We start from the raw sequence: 21,524 nt of genomic DNA on the forward strand, positions 1-21,524 counted from the left end.
CACCTGAAAACATTTTTTTTAAAGAGAAAATTACATATAGGCCTGTGTAAACATACTACTATTTATTTGTGCTTTTAAACTTGGTGCACAAAAGAGGATAGGTCGCCAAATAGTGTTTCAATGCCAATTTAAGCCATAAATTATTATTATTATTATTATTATTATTATTATTATTATTATTATTATTATTATTATTATTATTATTAGAACATCATCGTTTTAATTTTGTCAGCATTCAAAACAAGTTTTAAATCCCACAGGTTAGGCTGTACTGTTGTGAAAGCTGATTAAAGCTGACAGATAGCCTGGCTAGGAGTGTGTGCAGAAGAGTACATCACCATATCATCAGCATAAAAATGAACAGCAGCCCAAGAACAGAGCCCTGGGGCACTCCTTTGGTTACATTAAGCAAGCTAGAAGTGACTCCTACCTGTACACACTGAGACCTGCCTGATAAATAACTTTGAAACAGTTTTTTCAGACAACCCTGAACTGACAAGTGTTTGCTTTAAATGCCTTGGCTAGATCAATAAAAAGGGCTACACAGTGTTTCTTGTTATCAACTGAATCGATTAGATGATTTATCACTTTTAAGGCTGCTGTAGTTGTACTGTAATTTTTCCTCAAGCCTGATGAAAGTCACTTAAAATCTTATTTATAGTCAGGAAATCTTTCAGCTGTTCACTAAAAAGAGTTTCCAGAACTTTAACAAAAGCAGATAATGTAGAAGCTGGCCAATAATTATTTAAAACTTACAGATCCTCACAGAAAAGCAGACTTCCATATGGTTGGAATTTTATTTGTATCCAAAGAAAGATTAAAAAGATAAGTAACTGGTGGACAATAAAATCAGCAGCTAGCTTTAGAAAGGAAATCTCCAAATTGTCAGGGCCTGTTGGTTTTCTAGTATCTAAATGTTTTAGGGCTTGGGTTAAAATTAAAGGAGTGGCCAGCCATAAAATTATCAGAGAATGCAGCTCAGGAGTGCTCATAAGAAAGACTTTCAATTTGTGTACCAGACATTATAAAATGCTCAGTAAAGCAACTGAGAATGTCAGCCTTGTCATTTCGTGGGGGAACCATTATACCAGTACTATCACCAGATAAAGATTTTATTGTGTTTCAGACAAAACAATAATGTCTGGTGAATAACCAAGACCTGATCTAGATTTAAAATCAGCAGGAGTGTTAAACCTTGGATTAACATCAGGACCAAGTTTTGGTTGAACATTCCCAGAGATAAGTAGTAGCAGAAGAATGAATCACTTCAGTTTAAAAGATTTTGTAGAAATTTTCATTTTTTATTATTTTAAAACATAAGAAATCAGGAAGGGGCATGTATAGGAATTTCTTTTACTTATGTATTAATCACATTATTTTATTGTATGATACCTTGGTGCCACTGGATTTTAACATGTCTCACACTCATACAGTAAGACAAGTTGGGGGAAGCAGACAACTCCACAGGAAGAATCTTTTGTCTCTTCGAGGACTCTGGTAGGTAGCAAGGGAGTGTGAACCTTAAGGTGTGAAACAGCTGTGTACTGCCTTTTGTTCCTGGAGAAGGTATTTAACTGAGAGCCATGCTAGGCTCAGGGAGACTCTGCTGACCGTCTGCCCCGCGGTCATGCAGGGACTTCATCAAGCTTGGTTGTCTGTTCTTTGTGTGTTTTGATTAAAGAATGTTAGCTACCGCTCACCGCTCGTCTGCAGGCTTTATTTAAATGGAAAACTTCCACAACAGGCAAAAAAAAAGCTTTTTGCTAAACAAAAAGATTTAGAGCAGAAGTTTTTTGCACTGCATTTTAAAATGAAAACATTTATTTACAGTTAAAGACACACAGAGCAGAAAGTGTGTTACTGTTTTACAGACACACAAGAAAAGAAGCAGGCAACATGAGGTCAAGTTATGGGAATTTTATTTGTGTATTTCAGTACATGTATTTAGATTAGAGCTTTTAAAAAACAAACAAACGTCCCAAGAAGAAGGATGGGGTGAAAGAAAGGTGGAGAGAGGAGGAAGAAACTATTGATCTCCTCAAACTTGATGCTGCTGGGTCAGTTCTTTCTCAGCAGTCTGCTCCAGAATCCCCTCCTGTCCTCGGCTTTCTTTTCTTTTTCTTTTGCCTTCAGTTCTTTTAAGGTTTTGTTGAGCTGCTCCTCTGCATCTTTAAATTTTTCTTTCAGCTGCTGTTTGGCCAGTTTCACTTTCTGTTTGAGGAGCTCTTTAGCTTCCTTTTTGTGCTTTCGTATTTCTTTAAGTGCGTCTTTGCAGTCTTTCTTGGTCACCGCAGAGCCGGTCATTTCTTTCTTGAATACCTTCACCTCAATTTTCTCTTCTGCAAGTTCTTCTTGCACTTTCATCAGTTCCTTCTTCATGTTTTGAGTGTAAGTCTTTGTATCTTCCATTTCTTTCTTTGCTTCCTGTATTTTCATTTTCTCTTCCTCCAACACTTTTTGAGCTTCCAACAATTCTTTCTTCGTATTTTCAATCTCATTTTCTGCCTCGTGTTTACGTTTTTTCTCCTCTTCAAGTTGTTGCTTTACATGCAGTAATTCCTTCCTTAGTTTTTCAGCTTCAGCCATTACATTTGCAGCTTCTTGTGTTGCCAACTGCATTTTCCTTTTTTCCTCTTCAAAAGCTTCCTGCACCTCCTGTAATTCCTGTATCACATTTCCTGCCTCCTTCTTTGCAGTTTGATATTTATTTTTGGCCTCTTGTGCTGTGCTTTTCTCTTCCTCCAATGCTTTTTGAGCTTCCAACAGTTCTTTCTTCATGTTTTCATTCTCGTTTTCTGCCTGTTGTTTTCCCATTTTCTCTCCTTTAAGTTTGAGACCCACATGCAGTAATTCCTGCAATACTACTTCAGTTTCAAACTTTGAATTTTTAGCTTCTCCTCTTGATTTTTCTGCCTCTTCTTTTAATTTGACATTTTCAGCCTGTATCATTTGAAATTCTTCTTGCAGGTTAATCAGCTGTACTGTTTTTGTCACGGTTTGCCGGGGCAAGCCGTGTGGAATATGAAATAGGACCCAAAATGCGGCAGCTCTGGTGCAGATGAATGTTTATTTACAGGGGTGTGAGTACAAACAGCGGTGGCGACAAAACATGAAACCGGAAACCTAAACTGGGTAAACTAATAAGACAAACCAGAATGAGGATGCAGGGAGGTCCGGAGAAATACATACAGGGAGAGCGAGGGGAAACGACACAGACGAACCAGCGATTACCAAGACAGAAAATACAACTTAAATACACTCAGAGAACACAGGGAGATTACACACAGGTGGGAGACACAGCTGGGAGTGATTAACATGACGAGACCAGGGAGGCAAACTGAAAACACTCACATAAGACGCAGACCTTCACAATAAAACAGGAACACACGGGGGGGAACAGGGTAAACACCAATTAGAGAACAGAACCAAAATCGCGAAGAGAAAACACAAAACGCTGGGTCAAAAGGACCCAGGATCATGACAGTTTTGTATGGTGAAGCACTCGCTGATCCTCTTCTCGTTCTCCCTTGATTCATTTTGGCCTTTTAAACAAAGGAACCAACGTATTGTAGAGGAGTGAAGTGAAGTTTTCGAAGTTTTTTTCGTCAACTGTCGTTTGTCCTGCACAGAGATGCTGCTGTAGATGTGTCTCTAGCTGTGTCTGGATACAATGAAACATGCTGTAACTAAGTGCTTGTGTTGCACAGTTCTACTAAACATTCCATTCCATGCATGCTCCGCCCACATGGTCAGGAATGTCAGGTGCTGCATCACCAAATGTTGCTCCCATTGCCTAGCAATTACAGCTGTTTACTTTTTGGGGTCTGGTTAATTATTTAATAAAGAAAACATGTCCAAGTATTGGGTGCTGAGGCTCAGCGCATATTCTAGCCTGCTGTGTGGGTGGGCAGCTAGAAATCACTGGTGGGCAACATGAGTGAGGAGAAAACTGGAGCAACCAAGCAGGGACCTGCAGGTTGCTGGTTTGAGTCTCTGTCCAGATGCTGGTGTCTCCCCTCTCTGAGATGTCTGCAAACAGTCCCAGATAAAACAATAAGGATAAAATCACTGGGTCTGTTTAAGGAAAACTAAAAATCCACAAAGTAGAAGAATATGGGCACAGCTAAAGACTTAATCCCATGAGTCCCATTGGATGTGCATGATCCATGGCATGCAATAGAATTAAATATCACTGCACATAATTCATAGATCCAGTTCATTAGAGACACACAATGTTAATAAGTTCAGCACAGAGAGGAGCAACATCATTTGTGTGTTGCTTCCTTCTTTGGAAATCATGGTAAATTAGTTGTTGGAAAATCCAGTCCAGGTTTTGAATCCTCCTCTTCTATATGACAATAGTGCAAGTAAACAGGAAATTACCCAGGGAAGATTGCTATAAAATAAAAATGTAATTCAGTGTTTTTCAATTTTAAATACTAAGGTAGAACATATCAGAAGTGGTTTGGTCCCATCAAGCAAGCTGTTAGTCCAAGAAAACCAAAAACCACTCAGCAAAAATGAAGAGGAGTTGTCCTTCTGGGAGTGAAAAAAAGAGGAAAAGGAAAAAGCAAGACAGTGGTAAATGAAGCTGATAATAATGATGATTAAATGATTAAAAGCATAGAACTGAGCCCTTACACTATTAACACCTAATAAAGAAAGAGTCTGCTTGATCTGAGCATTGTTTCTAAAATAAACATGGTCTGTCTAATGGAAACATTTGGAGGTAACAATACTTTTTTTGTTAACTGATGAAAACTGCAACTGCACTGTCAAGCTATTAATGCTAATTTATACAATTTACTTGCAATGTCCATCCATCCATCTTCATCCGCTTTATCCGGGGCCGGGTCGCGGGGGCAGCAGCCTAAGCAAAGAGGCCCAGACCTCCCTCTCCCCAGCCACCTCCTCCAGCTTATCCGGGGGAATACCAAGGCGTTCCCAGGCCAGCCGAGAGATATAATCTCTCCAGCGTGTCCTGGGTCTGCCCCGGGGCCTCCTCCCGGTGGGACATGCCTGGAACACCTCACCCAGGAGGCGCCCAGGGGGCATCCTTGTCAGATGCCCGAACCACCTCAGCTGGCTCCTTTCGTGTGGAGCAGCAGCTGCTCTACTCTGAGCCCCTCCCGGTGGCCGAACTTCTCACCCTATCTCTAAGGGAGAGGCCAGCCACCCTTCGGAGGAAGCTCATTTCTGCCGCTTGTTCCGCGATCTCTCTCGGCAAGCTCGTGGCCATAGGTGAGGTAGGACTAGATCGACCGGTAAATTGAGAGTTGCTTTCACTCAGCCTCTCACCACAGACCGGTCAGGCTGCATAGCGCCCCAATCGTTGAAACACTCTGCGACAACACAGATAAACTCCCCATTGGGCGGAAATATCCCCGACCCGGAGTGGGCACTCCACCCTTTCCGCTGAGAACAGGTATGGCTACTTGACAAGCCATATACTTATTTTGCTATATGAGAAACACACAAACCATGGATAAGCAGGAAGGTTGGCAAAACTTAGAAATGTGCTCTATTCTATCTGAAGGCCACCAGATGGCGATAGCTGTAGTTCTAAAAAAGACTTTATTCCTATAGTATAGAAGTAAACGGGAAAACAACTTTCTGTCTTGACCTTTGCACACTGTTTATTTGCACACTTTATTTTAAAATTTAACTCTAATTCTTAGTCCAGACTTTACTTCTTAGGCTAAATTCTTAATTTATTCCTTATATCTTTTAGACCTTTCTTTGATGTTCATTTTTTAAAATCTATTATGTAACTATTATTGCCGTTTTTTTGTAAATTTTTACTGTAGTTTTATGGTTGGGCATTGCACAGCAACAAGCATTTCACTGTATGTCATACTGTGTATGATGGTGTATGTGACAAATAAAATCTGAATTTGAATTTGACCTAGGTTATGTTTGCATCTTTTTTCTTTTTTTTTTTTTACTGTTGTCAGATTATTTAAACATTATGTTGAATGTTGATCTAATGAGCTTCCCTGTAAATTTTTTGTAAAGAGCTCCAACAGACTGTTGCCACCATTACGACATTATTCAATTATTGATTAATTACATGTGAATGTGTACTCAAGAGCAAATTCTCACCTTCATCCATAATGTAAAAAACAGGCATACATTTAGGAAGCAATCCTAATCCTGTTGAAATTTCGCATGCCTCTGACTAATTAGAGTGACATGGAGAGAAAAGGGGAAAAAAAAGACAGCCACGGACCCGACAGCTGGTTCCTACTCTTCAAACTTGCAAAGCTGAAAAATTCATGTGGGTTGTCTCCACCATGTATGTCAAGATTTACTGATGCATTACATGCATTTACAATTGCAGATACCAGGTTTCCTGTAGAATCTTTCCACACAGTGACTGAGATGTTTGCTTGAGACAGCCAGGTATCTCTACAAATAATTTACAAACCACCCTGTGAGCAGTTTCTGAGCCAACTAGGAGCCGGACAATATTATAATACTCCCCTCCTCATCCTCTTCAGCATTCTCCTCCCAAAATTGAGTGATGTTGGAAACTGCAATACTGGAATCCCGTAATGCATTAAAAAGGTCAATACATTTTATTGGGATTTGGGACTTCAATAAAAACTCTGATACCATATCCCAAGACTAAGTGCAAACTAAAGTCCATATTTATTTATTTTCAGAATAATCATGGGATGTCTCATTTACTGAAGTAATAACACGGCGTGTTGTGTTTACTTCGTACTATTTGGTGGAGTGCAACCTGTTGTGTTGTGGTACTGTAACCTTTGATGTTGACTGAGTTGCAAAACTCTGCTCTGTACAAACATGAGTATCCAAATATGGGACTTTTTTATGTTCAGTAATGATGTTGTTGGATATTACAAAAGTGCAATAACATTTTTGTAACTCACATTTTCTTTGGTTGTTTGTGAGCATGACTTTTATAAAAACAAAAAATGATAATGCTGTCATGTAATAAAAGTTTGACACAATTAGTAATGAGTTCAGAATGTTTTTGTATGGAAAAATAGGGAGGCATAGTTTCTCTCTATATATAGGATATAGGAGATATAGGAGATTTCCTGTTATGCGTGTTGCTTGCTTAACAGTATTTTCAGATGTTCGGTTGGCTGGCTATGGTGCTATAACATGCAGCACAAATTATATTGTGAAAATTGTTATAGAGCAGTCCTGTAAGGGGTACAATGCACTTTACTAACAACTCAGTGGTGCTTTCAATAAAGAAAGAAGCTCAATGAATGACAGTTTTGGTTTTAGGATTAGTCATATATTTCCCAAAGCTGTTTTGGTGGGGTTACTCTCCAAGTGTTTGACTGCAATTCTTGGATTTTTTTTCCCATTAACATAGAATTCCGAATTCCACGCATTATCAGAAGATGTTAAAATAATAAGTCATTTTCCTGTTGCATGAACCATTTTAAGCCAAGCTTTGAGTTCATGGTTAACTCAATGTCTTAAAGGTACCAAGGTCCTGTTGTTGCAAAACAAGCCTAAACATCGTCCCTCCATCACTGTGCTTGACAGTTATGCTGACATGCTGTGTTTGGTTTTCACCAAAACATGGTGCTGTGGATTATGGCCAAACATCTTTACTTTGTTCTCATCTGAGCAACAAAGAAATACTTTGTTTGTTACTTAAATACAAAAGCTCGCCCGAAGTTTTTGACTGAAACATAATTTATTTTTCACATCCTTCCACTCATTTTACAATTAAACACAAAACACTATGAACAGAAACATCCCCTATGGTATTTATTAATGGAAATAAAAGCTCACAGCTTATTTTATTTGACAAAGTCTGAACTTGGAGCCCTTGAGAGCATCATAGTAGGCAAACATCCCATGCCATTGTTCAGCCAACTGCGTGAAACATAAGCCCATTTTTGTGGGCAAATTAAAAGCAGAGATACTTCCATAACAGCAGAAACACAAAGCAACGATTTTCTGATGGATGAGTTCCTTTATGTGTGGGTTTCCTGCCCGTTTGTGGCACTGCACTCTAATTAATTGTATGCAGCAATTAAACTGTCATTCAACCTAATAGCAATAAAAATTTAACACATGCAACGTCGAAAAGTCATAGTTAGTTAGTTCTACAGGTAAGGGAGAAATGGCATTAACTTATTATCACACTAATTATACAATCATGTGCGTCATACTAGGGATCCTCTGTATATACATGTTACATAACGTCCCTTTTCAAGGGAATGACAGATGAGCCAGATGCAGATTCAAGTGAAATTTTCTTCATTTAGAGTATCATTAAAGCTACAAAAAAGTAATGGCGAAATTGCCCAGCCTCTGCCAGTGATATGAAAAGAGTTAGCAGATCTATAGAGCAGAGCAAACTAATAAAATAACCTACACTCAAATTAGTAATATACCCGTAACAACGTCATGTGACCACCAGGCTGCTCCACCTAAAGTTGGGAAGCTCCGAGCTGAAGATGACTCCCACCTCCTGTAGACGAGCGCCATCTGTTGGAAGCAGGTAATAAAACATAATTATTTTTTGTAATTTCTTAGAGTATAATATAACAAGCTTAATTATGTATATAAAATAATAATAATAATAATAGTTCTATAAATAAAAAAGGAGTATTTGGATAAATAGGGGAAGGTCGGGGGAACTCATCAGTTAGGTAAAGAATGTCATGTTAAGCACATTTTACATACCAAAATGTGCAGCCACAAACTGCAGCTGTATACATCTTTATTTCTAGATTAAGATGAATTTTAATGACAGTTACTGTGCGGTAATTTGCGAAAATTTGGAGCACCTTGTACACTCAAAAATCTAAGACCTGGATCTCAGACTGCTTATGAGGCCCTCTTTTGTCCTTTCCTCCACCGCAATGTAGTTTTTATACTATCACTATTAAATTATATTCTGCAAATAGATGAATACACTTCTGTGCAGTGGATTAAGTTAACAAATATGGATTTGCAGGACAGGTGGCCTCACAGCTAATTGTCTGTGAACCATATTAACTCCATACCGGTACATAATATAAATAAATAAATGGGCTAGGTATACATGTTTTCTTTTTAATACACAGATACCAGTGTACCTGGAAATACTACAGACTTCATTAATAGTATGCAGCATTATGTGCCAAACACATGTTACCACGGCACCTGAATGCATCACGTGGCTGGGGTAATGGGCGGGGCCTGTGAAATGAACTTACCTACTGTAACACTTCAGTAAAGGTACGAATAGGGCCGCCATTTAAACGTTACGAACGGGAGCGGGCTGCAGGTAAATATCAACTTCCTACTGAACTAAACACCTACATAAAGTTTGTGTAGATAACCAAGTGTTATAGCGGCTTACCTACAGTATTGTTGTAGCTATTTGACGTTGTTGAAAGACAGTTGTTATCGATGGGTTGGGCTCAGTCCTGTACAACAGCCCAAATTCTACTCAAAATATTCATATACGCTTAATTGAGGTCTCTTAAATTCAGACATACATACCAAGCTGGTACAAATTAGTACATAACCTTTAGGTACACTGCTTTAATTCGGCATCAGCCTGTCAACAAGAAAAGGCGCCTAAAACAAGTAAAAATTTTAACACTGTAACCAGTCTGCGTATTCTGCTGAGCTTTAACACAGCTGAGAAAAACTGCAGCGGTAAATATTTTTTGGCAAGGTGATGCATAATGAATCTGTGCAATGCTGTGCAAAACTCTCAGTGCGTTTTTAGGGCATGCTTTACCATTTGCTGAAAGAAAACACACAATAAAGCGCCAACTGTTTGAATAAAGAACCGAAACGGCTGCATTGCATAATGTAAATGGAGCAAAGCTGCGGATTAGAGAGCTGAAATCTCTGTGAACTAGGTTATGGAAAAGTTGGACCACTTATTTCTTCCTAAAACAAACTTTAAAGCTTGTTCAGGAGAAGATGTACTTCTGCAAGACACCACAAGGTGGTAGGATTATATTTACAATGCATGAAGGATGCTGCAGCCTGCAGCTTGTGTATGTGTGTTTGACCATTGACGTTTTCTTTATTCCTTGCTGTATTTGATCATAATATCATAGGTCTGGCATAAATCTGCAGGCTCTCTTTCCAAGAAGAAATACAGAGAAACATAATGTATGCATATAGATACTAATAGGCAATCGTTTTCTGACCATTAGTATGTTGAATGTAAAGTGGTTTTGATTGTCTGTCTAAAATTTAAGATCAACTCTGATATATTATGAAATCCTGTTATATATTAAACCAATTTCCAGACACCAAAAAATAACTAAAGATATAGATAATAGTCGTCCATCAATTTACAGTTCAAGATCTCCTGCATGCCATTGTGGGTTGGGAAGATATCAACACTCAAGACAGAGTGAGGAAATTAAACATGCACTAATTGCAGTGAGTTAAAGCTATAGAATTAGGCTGGAAAAATATTTTCTTTGGAGGATTGATAGAGTGAGTCTGGATGTATAGAGTATACGCTGAGTTAACATGATGCATGTGAAATAGTACAACACAAAACAATATGCTTGATTATTCTCCCCACATGTTATGCTGTAGACTACATTAGCTGTAAACTCATGCAATTAAAATTGTTTCGCTTTAATAATGTCAGTGTAATTATTGCAGTATGACTATTACAGTATAAAACAAACAAAACGTCTAGGACTCCTGTACATGTTACACCATAACAAAACGTAAAACAACTATTAACACTAATATGGACTATGGACATCAAATAGGCGATGATCTATCAATCAATTCAATCTATTTATTTATGAGGACATTTAAAAACAACACAGGTTGACCAAAGTGCTGACTAACTTACCGAGTAACAAGACCATTCAGTACTGTCTGAAAAGCTAACAAACCGAGGCTACATGAGAACTAGCTTCACCTGAGCTGAGTTCGGCACACAGGCTTGTGTTCGCAGATCAGTGAGGGCATACAGCTAGAGAGCAAACCTCACTTGCACTGCTCAAAGCTAAGCTGTCACATAGCAGGGTACTAATGGGAGTTTTACAGAGTTTAGGATTTTCATGGGTGTTAGTTAAACAACTAAATCTGTGAGTCCAGTGATGTTACATTATGATTGCAATTTGTAATTTTTAATCTAATATTTAGTCGTTCTGTATTTCATACACACTCATTTCCCCTAAGAAATACTAAAAAACCTCAGATGGTCAAAGGAAACTTCAGTCCATCTGTGAAGTTCCTCAACAATGGGAATTATGACAGCATGACACATCAAAGGCCTCAAATGAAACTGAGAAGGTTAATAAGGGTGAAAGTGATTCAGTTTTTTTTGTCTGGAGCAAACTATAATTAACTACCAGTGCACATGATCTACAATCAGCGCTGCGCCTGAGTAAACTGGCTGTTGGGAGAAGTTGGGTATTGCTAATATGGGGCATAGTGAGCTAAAGAGGCACTTGGAAATCAAACAAATCCTTTGGAGAGAATCTTGACCTACTTTAAAAAAGTCTGAACCAGAGGCAGCAGGAGTATATGTTAGATTGTGTGAAAGTGTTTGATAAGGTGACACTGATAATATGTCAGATGGCAGAGAGGCTGTTGTTTGTGCGCCTTTAAATTCTGGCTATACACGACTGTGCAAAAGTCCTGACTTGTCTCTCATTTTTTTACAGTTTTCTTTTAAAGGAGCCAGACATTCTTGTAATATTGTGCAGCAGTTCTCCAGGATACAGTTCTCAAGTCTTTCAAAGTTTTCTTTGGACATTGGCTGCTTTTGTACCTCATTTCAGAAGAATGTTTTTTCTTTGTTAAGCTGCTGAACTCTGACTTATGAATAATTCAGACACCTAAATCAAAGGATGAACAGTGAGTCCGTATAAAAAGTCTCCTTCATCATTATGTAATTTCCAAAAACTTGGCATGTCTCAGCATGGTGTGCAATCCTTAAAAAATCTTGCAAAAACCTTGTGAAAACTGAACAAGTGCAGGACAAAAGAAGACATGACAGGTCTATAAAAGTATTTATAGTAGATAATCCGTGTATGAATCTTATATTCTTAAAACAGCAGACACCTGACACAGCGCATGAGATGTTGATCTGGACCTTGGATTGAGCCATACTGTCCACATTGTTTAACAATGTTAAACTGAAGCTCAATGAAATGGTGATACTAGATGCAAAAGCCGGGAGCTGAATAATAAAAAATATCTGGTCAGCTAGAGAGAGAGAAAAAAAGTCTTGCACACAATCAGTAATTTACAAAAATCCAATTTTCCACCTTGCTTGTCACTGCATATTGCTTTTGTTTACAGGTCCTGGTTTAGCTGTAACTTGGCGGTATGAAACTAAATGAAATGGTTCAGAGCAAATAAGACAAGCTGTATATACAGTCATTTTATGCCACTATAAAATCTAACCACTGGGGCCCAATTCAGGAGCTGTGTGGCTTAAGAACTGCTGTCTTCAGGCATAAAACCCACATTATTGTCCTCAGTTAGATTTCTTTACTCCCAGCTCACTCTGGCGCTGAAGGGAACTTTGCTGTCTTTTTACCTCGGTCACTCTCTGTATGTCAATTACTCCACTGGGATCTCGTTACCGCCTCAGCCAATCACGCATCCCCCTTAATTAACTCAGGAAATTACATTCCTATATTTACAACCTAATAACTAGACTGGCCTGCTGAAAAGGTCACATCAACTGTTTAGCAATTTTTGCCCTATTACATTGCAGCCCAGGAGGATATGGCTAGGAAAAAAGCCAAATGAACAGAAGGCAGCTTTTTGAAAAGTGCACAACTTTTTTTGACCTCTTAGTGTCATACTCGGTTGATTTCACCTTGCAGTACAAGAATCCATCGGCCATTCAAAACTATTTGTCATCATGTTCAGGGGGTTGTTGAATTAATCACCGGAAAATAGGCTTATGTGAAGCCAGTAGGTGATCCAGAGCGTCAAATATCAAGAGAAAATAACATTTTCTCACATTTGAAGGTCTACTGCAGACAAAAATGTCCTCAGCTAATGTGCCAGGAGCAAAACTTCATTGAGCTGTTGTTAATGGTTGTCTGCATGTTCTCAGTGATGGCAGCTGACTTGCTGAGCTTATTTTCTGCTTTTAAAGGAGACATGTCAAATCCATTTTCATTTTTTTAGAGTAATTATGTGTCACCAGTGTGTCTAGGGGCCCACACAATTTTAAGAAAATCCCCTCATTTCTTTCATTCTCAGTCGTGTGTGAACATTTGCAGCCTATTGTGACAAACAAATCCACGTACATGAGCCCTCACCACATCATATTTTAAGGTAAACTCTGTTTTTAAGATTTTTTGCCACTCAGCCATAAAAGGTTGATAGGGTATTGTCATTGCCCTGCCAAGCAGGTGGGCGGTGTGGACACCCAAGTTTGTGAACTCGAGAATGAGGTTATGTAAGATTTTCAAATTGATACCACAACAACAAGAACAAGAACAAGATAACTTGAGAACTGGGTAGCGTATATAAACGTAAATAAATATAAAATACAAATATAAAATCCAATCTGTAATGTAATGGAGACCAAATGTTGCCTCACAAATTGGTAAAGGTTAGTGCCAGACAGAGATGTTGCTGTAACATCAAGCATGCATTTGTCTCTTTCTTCAGTGTGAAGACTGAATTTAACTGCATTTGGTACAGTGAATTATTTTGTACTGTAAGACAAAAAGCTAAACATTTACTTTTTCTGCACTTCTCTTAATTTCTCTTCTTATGTTTTATTGATCAGAGGGTGATGGGACTATCAAAGGGGCCATCATCATGGTCAGTGGAAGAAGTGCTGGAGTGGATTCAGGAACAGTATCCGACTAAGATGACCCTACTCCACAAAGCCGTAATCAAACATGACATAACAGGTACAACACATGCATGGAATTCCTGCTTCAGTGGCAGGAATTTTACAGGCCAAGTCATTATTAGCTTTCCTCGCATTATTTTGAATCTCTTTTTATATACTGGAACAAATCACTGGGATCCTGTTAAAATCTGCAGGCCGTGTGCTGCTGAGACTAAAGCACTATCAGCTGAAGCTTCTTGGGGTGGAGGATGAGAAGCAGCAGCAGGAAATTTTGCAGGACCTCCTTCTTCTCAAAGTTCAGGAAGAAATCAGTGAACTTAGTGACATCTGCTCTGGTGAGCCTGCCAAATGACTTCATCTTCAGTTCACGGCTGAACTATATATGTAATAAAAAAGTCATAAAGTTGCATTGATAAGGGCATATTTGTTGGAATGCAACAATTATGCATAGAAACAATGGTGCAGGATTCATTTTAATTAAAACTAAGTCATAAATTTAAGTTTGTTCAAAGAAAAAAAAAGAATTTAAGAGTATTACCATTTTAATTCCTGAAAATAGTTCCTAATTTTTGTTTTATTTGCTTTCTTATATACTCTCCAGAGTTTCTTTCTCCATGAATCACAGTGAAAATCTTCAGAAAGCCAAAGAAAAAAACAGAACCATGGCTGACTTTTTGTTATTTCTTTGAATTTCCCAACCATCCATTCATCCACGTGAAGGAGACAGAAAGGTGGAATTGATGGAAATAACAAGAAGTGAATAGAAAGAAGGATCGATGAGGAATGAAGAGAGAAGGAAACCCATTTCCGGTGTGAAATCTGACCTGTGCAGATGGATGAGATTAGTTTCTGTCTGAGTGGCTTTTTCTGATCCTACTGTCCATTAATCTCCGTGTTTTTTCTGTCCCTGCACTGGGTTTGCCAACCATGGCATTATAAAACATACGAACAAAAAGTTTTTATGGACCAAATATGCAGTCGCAGTATGTGTAGAGGTTTAGGATATAAGCCAATCAGCAGATCATTTAAAGCCAAAATGAAATAATCTGCTCACCGATTTTCCCAGGGGATGCATTCTGCTGAGTTTGTTGGTTTAAATTTGTGTTTTTGACTGCAGGAAATTTTTCAGGAAATTTAAGTGGATTTATGAGAGATTTTTTACTTACCTTCTTGACCCCGTGACAAATATCAAATCCTACACACATTTTCATCCTACTAGTATTGTAATAGGTAGCTTGCTCTCAAAATAGGAACAGATTGTATTTTAATAACAGATACTGCTTATCCTCAGTATTTCCTGGGTGGAAAGGTTAAACATTTCACACGTCTGATCAGAAGAGCTGAGTCAAAGCTGTAAAACTTTGTCATGTTGTTTGCTTTTCTCTCTGACTAAAATTGCTTTTCACAAACCAGATGTTGGTGTGCTGCTGTTTCCTTTCAAGTTCATTGTTTTTTGAAGTGAACTGTCAGTTTGTCTGGATTTGATTGTGATGATGCAGTTTCATTAAATCTGTTTCAAGCGACTGCCACTTTGAGATTGCCTCCTTTAAATGTGTATTGTAGGCATCGCTAAGACTGCACAAGTTTCCTACTTCTGACCATCTCTTTGTTGTTTGGTGCACTGAATTTAAAGTGTTTTTGTTAATCATTTCTCTTTTTGGTAAAGACTACTATGGTGTAAACATAGTAAGGAATTTCTGTTTTTACAGCTGCAGCCTGCTGTTAATATCCATGTTCCTCCTAAAAATCTTCTTTTTACTGTGTGGAAAATCCCTCTTTGACAGATCGCTGTGAAAGACCCAGGACTGTTAAAACTAAAGGCTATAATCATAGGTGTGTCACCTTCATGGGTATAACCTGGATATATTATGATTAGCTGGAATCTATTGATCTGTAATTGCAGTCATGCATTAACACATTTGAAAATAATTGTTGCAAGCAGGCTCCTCTCTACATATCGCAGCAGTGTGGTTGTACCTCTCACTGCTTGGCAGTTGCGCATTTTCCTTGAGCATCTGAAAGTGCATTGATAGTAATAGGCTACTGCTTGCAGCTAGGCTATATATAGTTTTTCACATAGAAATGGGGGGGATGAAGGCAGCCAAGACTTTAAATCAGTCCTGTTTAATATCTTATGATTCCTTCAGCAGCTGTGTGTTTTAACGAAACTGTGACCTGATCTAAGATCAAATCCAGGATGCTAATATTATGTATTATATTATTATTATTATATAATATTATAACCTACTGAGCTGATTAAAGCAGATACCACACTGCCAGGAAGGGGAGCTACAAAGAAATGAACAGTCTAACATTTTTATGGTAGTTTACTTTTAATGGAAAAGAAAAAAATGTCAATCAAAATTCCAGAATAAAAACATCATTTGGGAGGTAGGATTGTTTCTCACCTGAAGAAAGATATAATATAGGCTTTGAAATTGTATACGCTGGATTTGAAAGGGCAGTAAGGCAAAGCACACAGTCCCTTAACGTAAGACTGACAACGAAACCTTGTTTTAAACACAATTATGCATAATTTTTTAATTAACTGAAAGTAAAAATCTTAGTTTAAAAAAGTAAAAATAAAAAAATCAGTTAAAAGTCAAAAAGATGATAGCATTGTATAGACTTCAGCATCACAGCATGTATGTAATTACACGTATACACTCATACACTGGAATGCAAAGACTGAATACTACTCTTAAAGGCATGAAATGCTTATGAAAACTTGAGGGCTCGTGTGACCTTTCCTCTCTCTTTCTTTATGTTTCTGGGCCCGACAGTGTGTGTTTGTGTGTCGGAGTGTGATTAATACCCCAGGAGATGGTGTGACATTTGATTTGGCAGGGCGTGGCTGTGGAAGTGCTTACTCAGCACAAACATAAATCCACCTCTCTGCTAGACTGAAGCAGATGATAAACAACACAGCTGACCCCGGTGACAGGGCCACCAAAATGAGAAGTCTGGTGGAAAATATCAAAATGCAAAATCTTTTTTTTTTTTAAAGAATCTACTTATATTCTTATATATGTTTGATAAAGCAGGTAAAATAATCTGATTTGTATACCTTTTTCAAATTAAATCGCAATTTCCGTGTTTACACATATTTATCATCGTGTTTTTTTGTTGTGGGTAATAGAACATATGGATACTGATATATATCAGTACCCATAGCCAGTCTTGTTGAAGCTTCAGATGATGCTCCAGATATTGATGATAAGTTGAATGAAGGTAGTCAGAACTGAGGGGATTGAACTACCAGAACGCAACATTGCAGACATTGCAGACAGCTCCAAGCACCTGGGAATCCCACAGGCAAATAGAAACCATGAAGAGGACGCTAGGAAAGCCGCAACCATCAAATACCTGCAGAGAATAAGACAAGTCCTGAGGATTCAGCTGAATGGGAAGAACAAGATCTGGGCAATCAAGAAATCATCATCAAAATGAGACAGCTCCTCACCATACACAGAGGGTTTCACCCTAAGTCCAGCACCCTGAGACTGTACGCTGGGCAGAAAGAAGGAGGTCAAGGACTAGTGAGTGTCAGAACCACTGTTCAGGATGAAATGGCAAAGATCCATTAGTATATCAGGAAGATGGGCACAACTGATTATGCGCTTAGTGAATATCTCAGACAGCAGAAACCCGAGAAAAAAGAAGAGGAATTCCGGAATGATATCCAAGATGTCTGCCCAGAAGCTCTAGGAACAGCAAAGATACCGCTGTCAAGCTCCCAGGCCTATGGCATAAAAACTATGAGATCTTGCTGTCTGGGTGGCTTTTTTTCTCCTATTTTATTACTTAGACATTTGCTTTTAAAAATGACTTATGGTGTCAAAATATAAAATAATCATAGAGAAAAAGTAGAGAAGTTGCAGCTGTAATAATATGCACGAAAGATTACCCTTCTATGTGTTTCAGGCAGGAATAAAGTCACTGATGTCAAAGTCATCCCACCTCATCTATAGATAAATCCAGTTTGAATTGGATTTTATTCCCATGAAACATGCTGAGAAAAGTAAAAATGTGAAAACGCCTGCTTGAATTGATTTACTAGCACTTGGTGATGGTTTCTTTTACAGAGAAGCACCACAAGAAATTAACCCTCATTCAAGCACAGCTGTTATATTAAAAAATGTCTAATGTTTTCCCCCATTGTTCCATCTAACCAAGCCAACACTGCAGCTGTTATGGCGACCGGGTGTCTCTTGCTTCAAACAGCCCAGTTTAAACTTACTATAGCTGAGAGCCTCCTCCTACTCTTCAGTCCTTCAGTGTCTGCCAGCCACAGCAGTCCCTTTGTCACGTTTGTGTGATTTATTCATAGCTGCAGCGGGTAGAGAAAGATCAATACTTTGTGAGAGAAAAATGAGTTAGCAGCAGGCCACTCGGACAGGAAGAAAAAGAGAGAAGTTCACTGTAAGTTCAGAGGGTCATGACAGAAATCTGCTGCTCACTTCACAGCAGTGCTGAGATACAAACAGCAATAATTCAGAAGCTAGCATTACCAGCTCTAAGTATGACGCCCTGAGACAAGTGATTTGTCATATTATGTTTGTCTTATGCTATGAAAACTGGCATTCAACATATCTTTAAACATCAGCCTACTTTTTTGTGAACAATTTATGGATAAGAGAGTTATTTATTCTTTCGTTTTAGCTATCAGCCAAAACAGTCAACAGTAGTGGAATTGAGCTGTTAGCTACTAGCAAAAGCTAACATAATTGACATTAAACTCATACAATTCAAAGAGACAATATACAACATGTTTGCTCAGTAGAAAAGTCATAAAACAATGGTGTTATCATCAGCTTTAACTAATTTATTCCTAGAGGTAACTCCTGCTGCAATCTATGCAGATTATAACTGTGCCAGTTTACTATTTTATATGCAGTTGCAAAGTTCTGATGGGAATTCTCTGATATTTATGTAAATGTTTGACTCATCTCAACATTGTTGCCAACCTACATGTTGCCACTCCCACTCATGAACCTACAACCCCTCAGTGGCATAGGCAGTGTTGGCCTACCCCAGCAGAATGATGTTTGTTATCCTTCCAGGGTAAACCAACTGTGGGTTAAAACTCTGGCTTTGACAAACGCTCAAGCTGTCAGTGCAGCCACCAAACCCTGTCACATTGTGTATATGCAGGGTACATGTATGGGTGGTTTGATCAGTGCGGGACATTGGGAACATACGTTATATATTCCCTGTGTAAAATACTGACTTTGCTTTTCTGATTTTTGCTTTTAACTTGTGCAAATTAAGGCATCATTTCCATACTATCTGGCTAGTGTTATTAGTTATGCTTGACTGTGAATAATATTGTACAAATATTGTGGAGAAACTGTACTCTCATATAAAAAAAACTTTCTGAATTATCAAGAACATAAAGGACTGCATGGTTACCTGAGAGTAAAAACCAGAACGGCTGCTCTTCTGAAATTTTGCACAAAAACACCACCTTTTGCTTTCTGTTTACACACTCTGGCATATGTAAATGAAAATATGCATCTGAGCAGTAAGTGTGCATATATCCAAACATCTTGCCTGGTGTGTGTAGGACTGCTTCGTGCTCATGCAGCTTTTTTCTACAATAAAAGTGGAACTATCACTTGACAGCAACAAAACACCACATCACATTTGTTAAATATTCCCTCAGTTTGTGTTTGCCTATAAGGTTACTACTTGGCCACAACAGCCTCCAGGAAAACAACCGTAGAGCTACAAAAAGTGAAACATGATGCCTGACAAATATCTGCTTTCAAATATACATTTATTTGTTGCCTCTCTCCAGTGAGAGTGCAGAATGCGTAGGTGGTGGAGTAACTTTGGAAAGTGAGGCTTTAGCTCCCAGAGGTGTCAAATCCTGATACAAAGTTGTTAAGCACAACTATTTCTACCAGCTATAAGGGGGAGGTTGCAGCAGAGCTGACCCTACCCTGGAGAAGACAATAACATTAGGAAGACCCAAAAGTTATTTTTATTACAGCAACAGTTTGACATTTAGGGAATTTTGATTATGCATTTGATTTGATTTTCCTTTAGGAGAGAAATGGAGCCAGAGCCATATGAAGGTCAGCTCAGCCTATCTGCTTAAAAAAACAAGGAATTAACCTATTAGCCTATTTTCTGCCTGAATTGTAATATTACAATTACTAAAGTTGCACTATTAAAGCCGAGAGTTTTACATCTTTCTTAATTGTTTATTCAAACTGAACTATAGCACAAAAACTGGAGCTATTCAATGCAAACCGTATCTGGACAATCCCCTTGGTTGGTGCTGCACTGCCAAAACTATGGCTGGTAACCTCCTTCCCCTTGATTCCAGTCTCCAGTTAATCCCCTTCTGGCTCCAGCTTCATATTTAGCACACAGACATGGGACTGGTATCAATCTTCTCAGCAAACTGTGGACTTGAAAGCCCAGTGTGGTTCCCCAGATATCAAAGCAAAAGAACATTTCTAGTAAGTATACACTCTCATCAGAGATTGGATTAGAAACATTTGACCCTGTAAACTTTTTACCTCCACCAAGGAAGTTATGTTTTTGGTAGTGGTTGCTTGTATGTCATCATTCTGTTAGTAAAGAAAATAACTAAAATACTTTGAATAAATTCTGATAAAACTTTGTAGGGGTGTAGAGTGGGGTCATGTTAATAGTCTATTAAAACCTGGCTTACATCCACTGAGGTCTTAACTTCATGATTTGTTGGTCCAAAATTGATATGATTGCATCATTATAAAGATTTAAAAGATCATGTCACATTTAACCTCTGACCTCTTCTTCTTCGGGTCATTATATTGATCTGAAGGTCAAATTATAATTAGGCTATACAGAGCTATTTAAAACTATGTTTCGTACTGCCATTGTTTGCACTGACAACATGCAGGCATGTGGGGAATGATATATGGGAATGTTAAATGTCACGTTGCTTTGGACCTCTGACCTCATCTTCATGTTCAAATGAGGTCAAACATTCATAAAATGTCTTTTATTTTTTAAACTATGCATAAAAATTTGCTGTCTTTATTTGTATTGACAACATTTAGGAAATCATTCATATGGGGATATCACATTATCGATGGCATCCAATTATGATGTAATATTTGAGCTCTGACTTCATGTTTACATTTTACAAGTTGACCCAAGAATGTGTTACACTGTTAAAGAAAGTATTGTCAGGTTAAATAGAATGAGCTTCCTAGCTAGTTAGAAATATACTACAGTATAATTTTATATAATAAGCTCAAGTTATTCATGTTGATATTTACAAATCGGTACCTATTATCCATTTCCTACTCCTACATAATGTTTATATAATTAGAGTAAACATCTGTCATCCTACCTTTGTTTGATTTTTACTGCAAATTTTTTAAAGTACTTTAAAGATTAACATATATAATTAATATATGAATTAATATAGAACTACTGCCCAGAGAGAGAGCTGCCTTGGTGGAGGTTTGCACTCTCGTGGCGCTTGATGTTTATTATTGATATGCATGCACATACATAAACAACTTTAATTTTATTCCGCTGTGGCCCTCACAGTGATTTGTTTTCCTCTGGATTCAAACTTGTGTTCTTAGCAATCGAATTACACCAGAAAGAGAGACATCCCCCTCCAAGCTTCCCCCTCCTGAGACTTTTTGTATTTCAGCAGAGATCAATGGCTTGTAACCAGTACACTGTCTACACATTCATTCAAACCACCCCTCCA

General features: G+C 38.2%; 1 long non-coding RNA gene across 2 annotated transcripts; it reads left to right on the forward strand.

Annotated features, from left to right (window-relative positions):
- Positions 1–9,164: 9,164 nt before the first annotated feature.
- On the forward strand, positions 9,165–15,330 carry LOC120725339. 2 transcript variants are annotated; one of them, XR_005694098.1, is made up of 5 exons: positions 9,184–9,268; positions 13,198–13,272; positions 13,733–13,859; positions 13,996–14,136; positions 14,403–15,330. It is a non-coding gene; the product is annotated as an uncharacterized LOC120725339 (long non-coding RNA). The 2 variants fall into 2 exon arrangements; XR_005694097.1 differs by lacking the exon at positions 13,198–13,272 and having other exon boundaries at positions 9,165–9,268.
- Positions 15,331–21,524: the final 6,194 nt, after the last annotated feature.

This window comes from Simochromis diagramma, unplaced genomic scaffold (assembly GCF_900408965.1).
Source record: "Simochromis diagramma unplaced genomic scaffold, fSimDia1.1 OVJJ01000802.1, whole genome shotgun sequence".
NCBI lineage: Eukaryota > Metazoa > Chordata > Actinopteri > Cichliformes > Cichlidae > Simochromis > Simochromis diagramma.